The 9,866-nt window shown below is 43.6% G+C and overlaps 1 protein-coding gene across 1 annotated transcript in view; it reads left to right on the top strand.

Annotated features, from left to right (window-relative positions):
* Nucleotides 1-2,071: 2,071 nt before the first annotated feature.
* The window catches only part of LOC140354940 (uncharacterized), a 63,168-nt gene continuing 55,373 nt past the window's right edge, over nt 2,072-9,866 (top strand). The window contains exon 1 of the mRNA XM_072440119.1: nt 2,072-2,136. The gene's annotated coding sequence lies outside the window, so the exon portion shown is untranslated. The remainder of the gene's footprint in view (nt 2,137-9,866) is intronic.

Genomic DNA, 9,866 nt, shown 5'->3' with positions numbered 1-9,866 from the left:
CTCTCATTTTCATTTCTGACTTTTCCCGCGGCCGTGTTTCTCATCTAAAGACGCCCGAACCGTCGAACCGGCCGCCGGGTCCTCCACGTGGGCCTCCGCGTGAGTTCTTCACGCCGCTGCCTTAATCGCGTTGACGAGCCTGCCTCCTGCGCTGAACTGAAAGCTGCGCGCGCCAATTGTGAACCTGCGCACTCGGAGGCCGCGCTCTCACGACCGCGCGCAGGGGCCACTCTTCTGGCGCTTTTTTGGTCAGTTATTTGTACAAAAATAAAAAAAATAACTCCAAGCACACTGCTGCAATGTGAATGTTAGTAAAGGGCCACTATATAAAATTTTTGTGCAAAAAAACACTTACATTTCTCATTTTTGACATTTTTATGGCACGGAATAAAACAAAAACGAGTTGTGAGCTGTGGCTTGCATCTTCACAAACCTGACTCGTACTCCGGCTTGTTTCCATGGAAATTAGGCTAGCCAAACGCATCGAAAATCAGATGCCAAAACGAGTATCGAAACTAGATGCTCATTTGAAGTATCGCTGAACGCTGAACAAAGACGTCTAAACGGGACAAACGGGACTTTTCCTGAACCGTTTTGGAATGAGCTTCAACTAGTTCAATATCACGAGGAAATATAAAGAAACTATTATCTGATGTTGAAAATGTCTTTTGTCTTTATGTTTTTTGTATCGACATCGAGTTTGATATTTTAGCAGTTCAACACAAATAGGAAGGTTTTTTTCTCCACTTTGGCTCTAATATTCCACAGCCTCTGTCTTCATGGAAAATGTTCCACTGTAGAGTTTTAACTTCATGCAGGTGACATGCCACCTTCAGAACATACTAGCAGCAGACCATAGATGGAAAGTCCAGATGGTAATGTAATAGTCCCACATGTTCCATATCGTTTGCCCTCGTCGTAAAAGCATCAGTTCTACGAAAAATATCATCCAATTAGATAAAGGCGAAGAATCTACTGCAACTATTGATTACATTTTTGATTTGCCGATTTTTCAAACAATTATTTCTATTGGAATTGTAAAAAATATATTATCAACCAAATAAAGTTTGACATGTGGTTTATTGATACAAATCAGAATCTCTTGGTCTTTTTTGAAATTTATATTGAATAATCTATTTATTATTGTACTATTTTTATTGTATTATATATTATATTTGTTATCATCATGGTTAAGAGCTCTGGAGCAAGTGTATTTCATGTTTGTGTGTTTCAGTTTATTAAAAGGTGCTATATAATGAAAGTGGACAGGATTATTCCTTGTTTTCGAGTTCGCGTCGTCCACATCATGACGATCAAACACATTTCACAGTCGACTCGTCATGAGTAACCGATCAATCACTTTTTTTGAACTCAAACAAACGGCCGCAGAACGCGCGGTCATGTCGGCGCGGTCCTGAGAGCGCGGTCTGCGGGCTGACTGCGCACTGCTCCGGCGAAGTGACGGATCCGGCGACGACGTGTGCGCGCGCGTGTGTGTGTGCGTACGTACGTAAAGTGTGTGCGTGCGTGCTGGCGTGCGTGCGTAACGTGTGCGCGTGTATGTACGCGTGTGCGCGGGCGAGCGAACGAACCCAGCGAGCGAGCCACCGTAACACACACGCGGGAGGAGGCGGAGGAGAAGTGCGTTAAGCCTCGCTCGCGGACGTGCTGCGCTTCGGCACGAGTTGGACCCGCGGACCGTATCGCGGAAACGTCGCGGAGAATCCGGCCGTTCGCGGAGTTGTTGTTGTCTTCCGTCGAATCGTTTTTGGGGCAGGCGCGTTCAGCCCCAAAAAACCGTACGAGCGGCGCGGCGGAGAGTCGTACGAGCGGCGGCGACACAGCGGCGAGGCTCGTGCGTATTTCCTCCTCGTACTTGCGTTCCTTTTTTTTTTTTTGCAATTTTTTTTTTTTTTTTTTTTTTTTGCAATTTGGGTTTTTGATATTTGCGGGAGCCGCCGTCACCAGCAGCGCCGGCGGCAGTGGCTCGGACGCCGCTTCGCTTTGCCTGTTTCTCGGGGGGAGAGATCATAATACGTCCTGCTTTCCTCCTCGCGCTCGGACGATCCACTCTTCTTCCTCTGAAAACCGCACGTACATAACATATCAGTGGCTGCCGCGGAAAGCTACGAGACGGTAAGTGCAGCCAGAGTACTGCTTATCTTGTATTATATTCTTCTTCTTCTTCTTCCTCTTCTTCTTCTTCTTCCCGCTGCCGCCGCTTCGACTTGTTTTTTTCTGTTGTTGTTTTTTTTGCGTGATCGTTTCGCAGTTGACGCGTGCGTGCCGCTTTCCCCGGGCCGATATCCGCTCGTGGCTGTGATGTTGAATGCCCAGGGAGTGGTTGGGTGTTGTGGTGCTGGGGTGGTGTTGTGGTGCTGGGGTGGTGTTGTGGTGCTGGGGTGGTGTTGTGGTGCTGGGGTGGTGTTGTGGTGGTGGGGTGGGTGCTGGGGTGGTTGGCTTCTCGCGATCGGACTGGCAGTTTGCAACGAATGTGTGCGTAATGTGCATGGGCCCCCACTCCTCCTCCTCCCTCTCTTCCTCTTCCTCCCCCTCTTCCTCTTCCTCCCTCGCCTCCTCTTCTTCTCCCCCCCCTCTTCCTCTTCCTCCCTCGCCTCCTCTTCCTCCTCTTCCTCCCTTCTCCCAGTATCAACCACCACCACCACCAGCGGCGGCGTCGTTACCGAGCGCAGTGACATATAATAACGCGGATAATAGCGCTCTGTCCTCGCGTTGGAGCTCGCGCAAGGTCAACGGGGGAGGGACGGAGCGCGCGCGGGTGGGTGTGTGGGCGGGGGTGAGTGGTGCGGGGGGACACCGTGATGAGCGGGATGAGGGGGTCACCTGGACGCGCGCGCGGGGAGGAGGAGGGGGAGGGGACGCGGGGAGAGTGTGAACTACTTCACGGGATGCGTTTGACTCGCGAGTGGGCGGGATCGGGGCGGGGGGGGGCTCGCGCGCGCGGTGATTGGCGACGCGCGTGACAATGTCGGGTGAAATGATGATTGAAGTTGAAGTTGGAGGGGCGATTACGTCAACCGTGCGCGTTATCGGGGTTAAAGGGGCACCGTGGAACTTTTCCCGAGTGGGCAGGTCGCTCAGTGGAGGCAAGTTACAGGTCAGGTCGGCGGAGAGGCAAGCAGGAAGCAGGATAAACGTGTTGGGTCCGTTCTGTGGGAGAGTTCTTCATCTGGACATGTGGTGGATGCTCCGACAATGCTCCTTTAAATGACTTTATAATGAATGTATTTCTTCCTCTGAAACTCGGCGTGGACAGAATCTCTAAACGTCCCGGGACACTGGTGTTTTGTCCCGCGACTATGACTGGAGTGAGGTCGCAGTGTCAGACGCACTTGATAAAGACGTTGGCGTAAACTTTTATCTCCACTTTAAGTCTAAAAAGGCTGTAATCCAGTGTGACAGGAAACATCACATTTAAATGTTACTCAAAAACTAGAAGGAACTCGTCACCAGGACGAGCTTTTTAATCACAAGGATTCAAGGAATATTAATTATTGTTGTAAAATACTTCTGTTCTTAGAGAAAATGCACCACTTTGATGTCTTATGAGCTTATGAATGCTCTTACAACACTTTGAACATGGTTTGAACACACAATTTTGGCTTATGGATATTTATATTTATATATCTATAAATGCTAGTAAGTGTTTATAATAAAATAAGTGATTATTAACATCTTATAAATAGTTTATCACAGAACCTTGTTTTAAAGCTTACGGCACATTTAAAAACCTAAGACTAAAGAGTTTCTCAAATGATGCGATGCCTGAAGAAAAACTTTCTTATGCTTGTTCTAGAACTGATTAGTCTATTCATTTTTTATAAAAATAAATAAATTGTAATTTCTAAAAATCATTTTCGTGCTTTGCTTCAAAGGCGTGTCACACACCGAAAAAGCACTGCATCCCATTAAACGTAACATGACTGTATGAATATATGTATATGAATATGTATGAGCACAATCTAACATTGTAGGACCACCTGCCTCGCTTTGCCTGTCCTGCTTTGGCCCGCGCCCTACAAACTCACACAACGTCACACTTCTCTTTGAAGTATAAAAGTGACATTTAACTCACAAAACATGATGAGAGGTCAGAGTGTGCTCAGGCTGTGGATCAGAGCATGGAACTCTGGGATTTCTAAACGAGGAGATGATGGCGTTTAGAGCTCAAACTTATGAAATATCATGAGCCAAACCGCTCTCAAACTGCCTCTAATGCAGAAACATGCAAAAACAACAAAAAACGCGCAGAAACACACAAAAACACGCAAAAAACATACAGAAACACACAGAAACATGCAAAAACACGCAGAAACATACAGAAACACAAGAAACACACAGAAACACGCAAAAATATGCAGAAACACGCAAAAACACACAGAAATACGCAAAAACAAGCAAAAACACGCAAAAACACGCGAAAAACATGCAGAAACATGCAAAAAACACGCGAAAAACATGCAGAAACACACATTAACACACAAAAACAAGCAAAAAACATGCCGAAACATGCAAAAACAACAAAAAACACGAAAAAAATGCTCAAAAAAACGAACAAACATTAACACAGAAACCACATGGGTGTCCAGCTGCGGGACGCTACAATCGCTTCATCTCTACAGCTTCTTTACAGCAATAACATTAACAGTATAAATAAAATAAGAGCATGAGTTTGACGGAAATGTGGGACTTGCCAGAGCATTTGACCCACAGCGTCGCCTCGTTAAGCGACGGGCGCACGATAAACGCACGATAAACGCACGATAAACGACGCTGTAATGACATCATGGTGGAGCGCGACAGGAAAGAGGAGCTGGCAATTTAGGAGCGAATTGTGAATTTAATCTATCGTTTTACACAGAAATACACAATCCAAGTACTAGTACTAGTACTTTTCCTGTTCGCGAACCGTCGGATTGTAGAGATTTTTTGTAGAGCTTTTGCTAATTCTGTGCTTTGTTTAGTCGACAATGCACAGCTCTACATACTTCATATTTCATGTTTAATCAAATCTACTCGTTAAATCTGCAATATTGTTTTAATTCAACAACGTTTAACAGGAGATTATAGAGTGATTGTGTTGGTATTTGTGTTTAGTTCATGTCTGTTTGTGTTTTTTTTAATTCATACTCGTTCTGTTTATTTGTTTATAAACAAATGGAGGAAAAAAGATGGATATATAAAAGAAATCTGCAATATAATCACATTTAATCACCCCATGGCAATCGTTTAACAATGTTAATAAAGGTAAACCAATAGTAAACAGAAAATATTACAGATTGAATGAAAAAACACAAAAACAAGTTAAGAATGAGCTCTAAAAAGTCTTTCTTATCACAAAATGAGTCAAGAATGAGCTCTAAAAAGTCTTTCTTATCACAAAATGAGTCAAGAATGAGCTCTAAAAGTCTTTATCACAAAACGAGTCAAGAATGAGCTCTAAAAGTCTTTATCACAAAACGAGTCAAGAATGAGCTCTAAAAAGTCTTTATCACAAAACGAGTCAAGAATGAGCACTAAAAGTCTGTATTATGAGCTCTAAAAAGTCTTTCTTATCACAAAACGAGTCTAGAACGAGCGCTCAGAGGTTCCGCAGAGTGCCTTTCTTCTGATTTGTGTGCGGTCGGAGAACGCCGGCGAGCGGAGCAGCCCTGACACCCGACATTAAGCCGGTCACCGATCGCAGTGCTCCGGATGCAAATTTAATGTAGCCGCTCGCTCTGAAGGGCAATGTTCTCAGTCATCCGGCCCCCGCTACTGTAACCCGGCGCCAAACCAGATCAAAACGTGACGCCACAATACCGACAAAGCGTGCACGGTTTTTTTATCGCCCGGCTAATCCTGGTTGTTGTGTTTTTCGCATGAACGTGCAGTGTTGTTTTTTCTCACGGTTGTGCTGGAGTGAAGACCGCTTTTGTGGGAGAAAATGATCCAAAGAAACGTAAAAAGTGTTTTTAGTGACAGTTGTTAAGTCTGGTTTGTGCTTGTGCCAGTTTGGCGTTTTTGTTGCCTGGTTTGTCAAGTAGTCGATCGACGGCGTCTTCGTTGACCAACATTTTTATTACTCGACTTTTTGGTTGGGATTCTAAAGACAACTGTCCTTTCATTCTGTTCTTCTTTTACATATACATGCTTTGAGTTTCTTGGTAGTTTTCTGTACGTCGAGCTGTTATGCACGTGTGTTTTGTGGGTCAGATTTATGGACGGATTATTGAAATACTTGATCTTCAATTTGCTCCCTTTTATTCGAGTGATCAAAGGGGGCGTGTCTTTCCCCATCGGCTTTGATCTCGTGTCAGTGATGGTGTTTTTATAGATCATATCATACACATTTTAACACGTACAATATTTCTTTTAAGTGGGGATGTTGCGATGTGAAAGTGTTGCGATTACTGCGAGAAAAAACATCACGATTAAATGATCACTCACGATTATTGAAACTGTCAAATCTTTAAGTTTCTTCGATTTTCATGGTTTGACGTGTTACTATTCCTGAAGTTTGAACGGCTTTACAAAATGTTACTTTCTGAAAGACGCAATACATTTAAATGTGACAAAAACAGCCGGATAAACAAAACGTTTGGTACACTTACGTCTATTGTATACGGCTGTATAGTGAACAAAAACTACTTAAATTTGTTTCGCGATTATTATTACTATCTTACTCTTATGATTATATTGTGACCTGTATAATCACGATTATTGATAAACCGAACAATTTTGACCTCATCACTACTCTAGATTTCTTTTTTCGAGATACTCTGGTCTCATTCGTACTTAAAGACGCTCTCTGTAACATTTCTGGTGGCAGTGGTCCGAGTTACAAGTCACATCCGAGGAGGGGCGAGCCCGGCCCGCTCACAGGAAGGATACGGTGTTTTGCATGTCATTTGTTTTTCGGCGACGCAGCAGCCGGTTTGAATACAGGCAAAGGAGTTCAGTTCATTGACATCGTTTGACAGCAATAAAACCTTGATGATGACGAGCGTGTGGTAGAAAAAGTGACGTAGTTCCACAGAGGGCCTTTAAACGCCAAACCTGCACAAAAGGAAGCGCCCCCTACAGGTCGGACGACTCATTAAACTAAAATACAGTTAAGATGAATATATTTAGAATTTTGCTAAAAATGATAAAATGTTATCGCTGACTAGCACATTTTTTAGGTTTGTAATTTCACTTCCTGTTTGGAATTGATGACATCACAGTCGGAAATTACCCAGCAAACACTGGGCAAAAACTCATCTAATGTCACTTTTGTTGAATAGATGTTTAGAGAGTCAAAAAATGTGTTTCTTGTGACTGGAATGAGTGTCCCTGGTGTGATGTCACTTCCTGCCATTTTCTCGATTTTTCAACGTTTTCTCCACAAATACCTGCTTGATTGGTGTGAAACTATAATTTATATGTACAACAGGTACAAATACACCAAATAAAGTCAAAATTAGAACATCATAAAAAACGGTTATAGGCACTTTAAGGCACTGGTTTAGACCTGCTTTAGACCTGCTTTAGACCTGGTTTAGTCCTGGTTTAGACCTGGTTTAGTCCTGCTGCTCAGTCTTATTTCTTTTTAACTCGGTGTGAAAGCTTTGAGCATTCAGAAAACAAGCGTCTACTCTTTAACCCTGCAGCTGGTTGAACATTAATCTTTGTATTCTTTGCTCGTCACTTTCATCTAATTTGATCTGTGACTAAATGTGCGTAAATGTCATAAAATCCCACATAAAAGAGCGTAATGATTCACACTTGGACCACTGCTAATGACTGGGCCATTAAAATAATATGTAAAAGCTTATCAGCGACTCCTGCCAAACCCTCAGATTAGTTTGAAGAGTTTGGAGAGCAGAATTCTGAATGAAAAAGCTCCATTTGAATAGTTTTAAAGTTTAACAGGCAGAATAATCAAACAGAGGATTAGATATTCACCAAATCTTTATTTTCTCTGTCGTAATAATAATGACTTCTTTTTGGCAATATTAAAAGTGGAAATTTACATTTGCCGATAATTACTAATAAAACCACAAATGTAAAAAAGTATGAATTAAATATTTAATAGTAGTAGTAATACTACCACTACTACTACTACTACTACTACTACTACTGCTGCTACTATGATAATACCTTCCACCAGTAACTTAATACTTGATGGATAAACAGTGATGGAAAGAATACTGCAAATTTGTACTCAAGTGGAAGTACACTTACATGGCAAAACATTTACTCAATGGGGTGAAACAGGGGTGAAACAGAGGTGAAACAGGAGTGAAACAACAGGCGTGAAACAACAGGCGTGAAACAGGCGTGAAACAGGGGTGAAACAGAGGTGAAACGGGAGTGAAACAGGGATGAAACAGAGGTGAAACAGGAGTGAAACAGGGGTGAAACAGAGGTGAAACAGGAGTGAAACAACAGGCGTGAAACAACAGGCGTGAAACAGGGGTGAAACAGAGGTGAAACAGAGGTGAAACAGGAGTGAAACAACAGGCGTGAAACAACAGGCGTGAAACAGGGGTGAAACAGAGGTGAAACAGGAGTGAAACAACAGGCGTGAAACAGGGGTGAAACAGAGGTGAAACAGGAGTGAAACAACAGGCGTGAAACAGGGGTGAAACTGAGGTGAAACAGGAGTGAAACAACAGGCGTGAAACAACAGGCGTGAAACAGGGGTGAAACAGAGGTGAAACGGGAGTGAAACAACAGGCGTGAAACAGGGGTGAAACAGAGGTGAAACAGGAGTGAAACAACAGGCGTGAAACAGGGGTGAAACAGGGGTGAAACAGAGGAGAAACGGGAGTGAAACAACAGGCGTGAAACAGGGATGAAACAGGTGAAACAGGAGTGAAACAACAGGCGTGAAACGGGTGAAACAGAGGTGAAACGGGAGTGAAACAACAGGCGTGAAACAGGGGTGAAACAGAGGTGAAACAGGAGTGAAACAACAGGAGTGAAACAGGGGTGAAACAGAGGTGAAACAGGCGTTAAACAGGGGTTTAAACAGAGGTGAAACAGGAGTGAAACGGAGGTAAAACAGGAGTGAAACAGGCGTGAAACAGGAGTCAAACAACAGGCGTGAAACAGGGGTGAAACAGAGGTGAAACGGGAGTGAAACAGCGATGAAACAGAGGTGAAACAGGAGTGAAACAGGGGTGAAACAGAGGTGAAACAGGAGTGAAACAACAGGCGTGAAACAGAGGTGAAACAGGAGTGAAACAACAGGCATGAAACAGGGATGAAACAGAGGTGAAACAGGAGTGAAACAACAGGCGTGAAACGGGTGAAACAGAGGTGAAACGGGAGTGAAACAACAGGCGTGAAACAGGAGTGAAACAGGAGTGAAACAGAGGTGAAACAGAGGTGAAACAGGAGTGAAACAGGAGTGAAACAACAGGAGTGAAACAGGTGAAACAGAGGTGAAACAGGAGTGAAACAACAGGAGTGAAACAGGGGTGAAACGGAGGTGAAACAGGAGTGAAACAACAGGCGTTAAACAGGGGTTTAAACAGAGGTGAAACAGGAGTGAAACGGAGGTAAAACAGGAGTGAAACAGACATGAAACAGACGTGAAACAGGAGTGAAACAGACATGAAACAGGAGTGAAACAGACATGAAACAGGAGTGAAACAGACATGAAACAGGCGTGAAACAGGCGTGAAACAGACATGAAACAGATGTAAAACAGATGTAAAACAGATGTAAAACAGATGTAAAACAGACGTAAAACAGGCGTGAAACAGGCATGAAACTGAGGTGAAACAGATGTGAAAGAGAGGTAAAACAGGAGTGAAACAGGAGCGAAACAGAGCTGAAAGAGGCGTGAAACAGGTGAAAGAGGAGTGAAACAGGTG

Source organism: Eucyclogobius newberryi, unplaced genomic scaffold (genome assembly GCF_026437365.1).
Source record: "Eucyclogobius newberryi isolate DKJ021-1_F unplaced genomic scaffold, fEucNew1.0.hap1 SCAF_1, whole genome shotgun sequence".
NCBI lineage: Eukaryota > Metazoa > Chordata > Actinopteri > Gobiiformes > Gobiidae > Eucyclogobius > Eucyclogobius newberryi.
The sequence above is the reverse complement of the archived record's forward strand: the minus strand, read 5'-3'. Positions and strand labels throughout refer to the sequence as shown.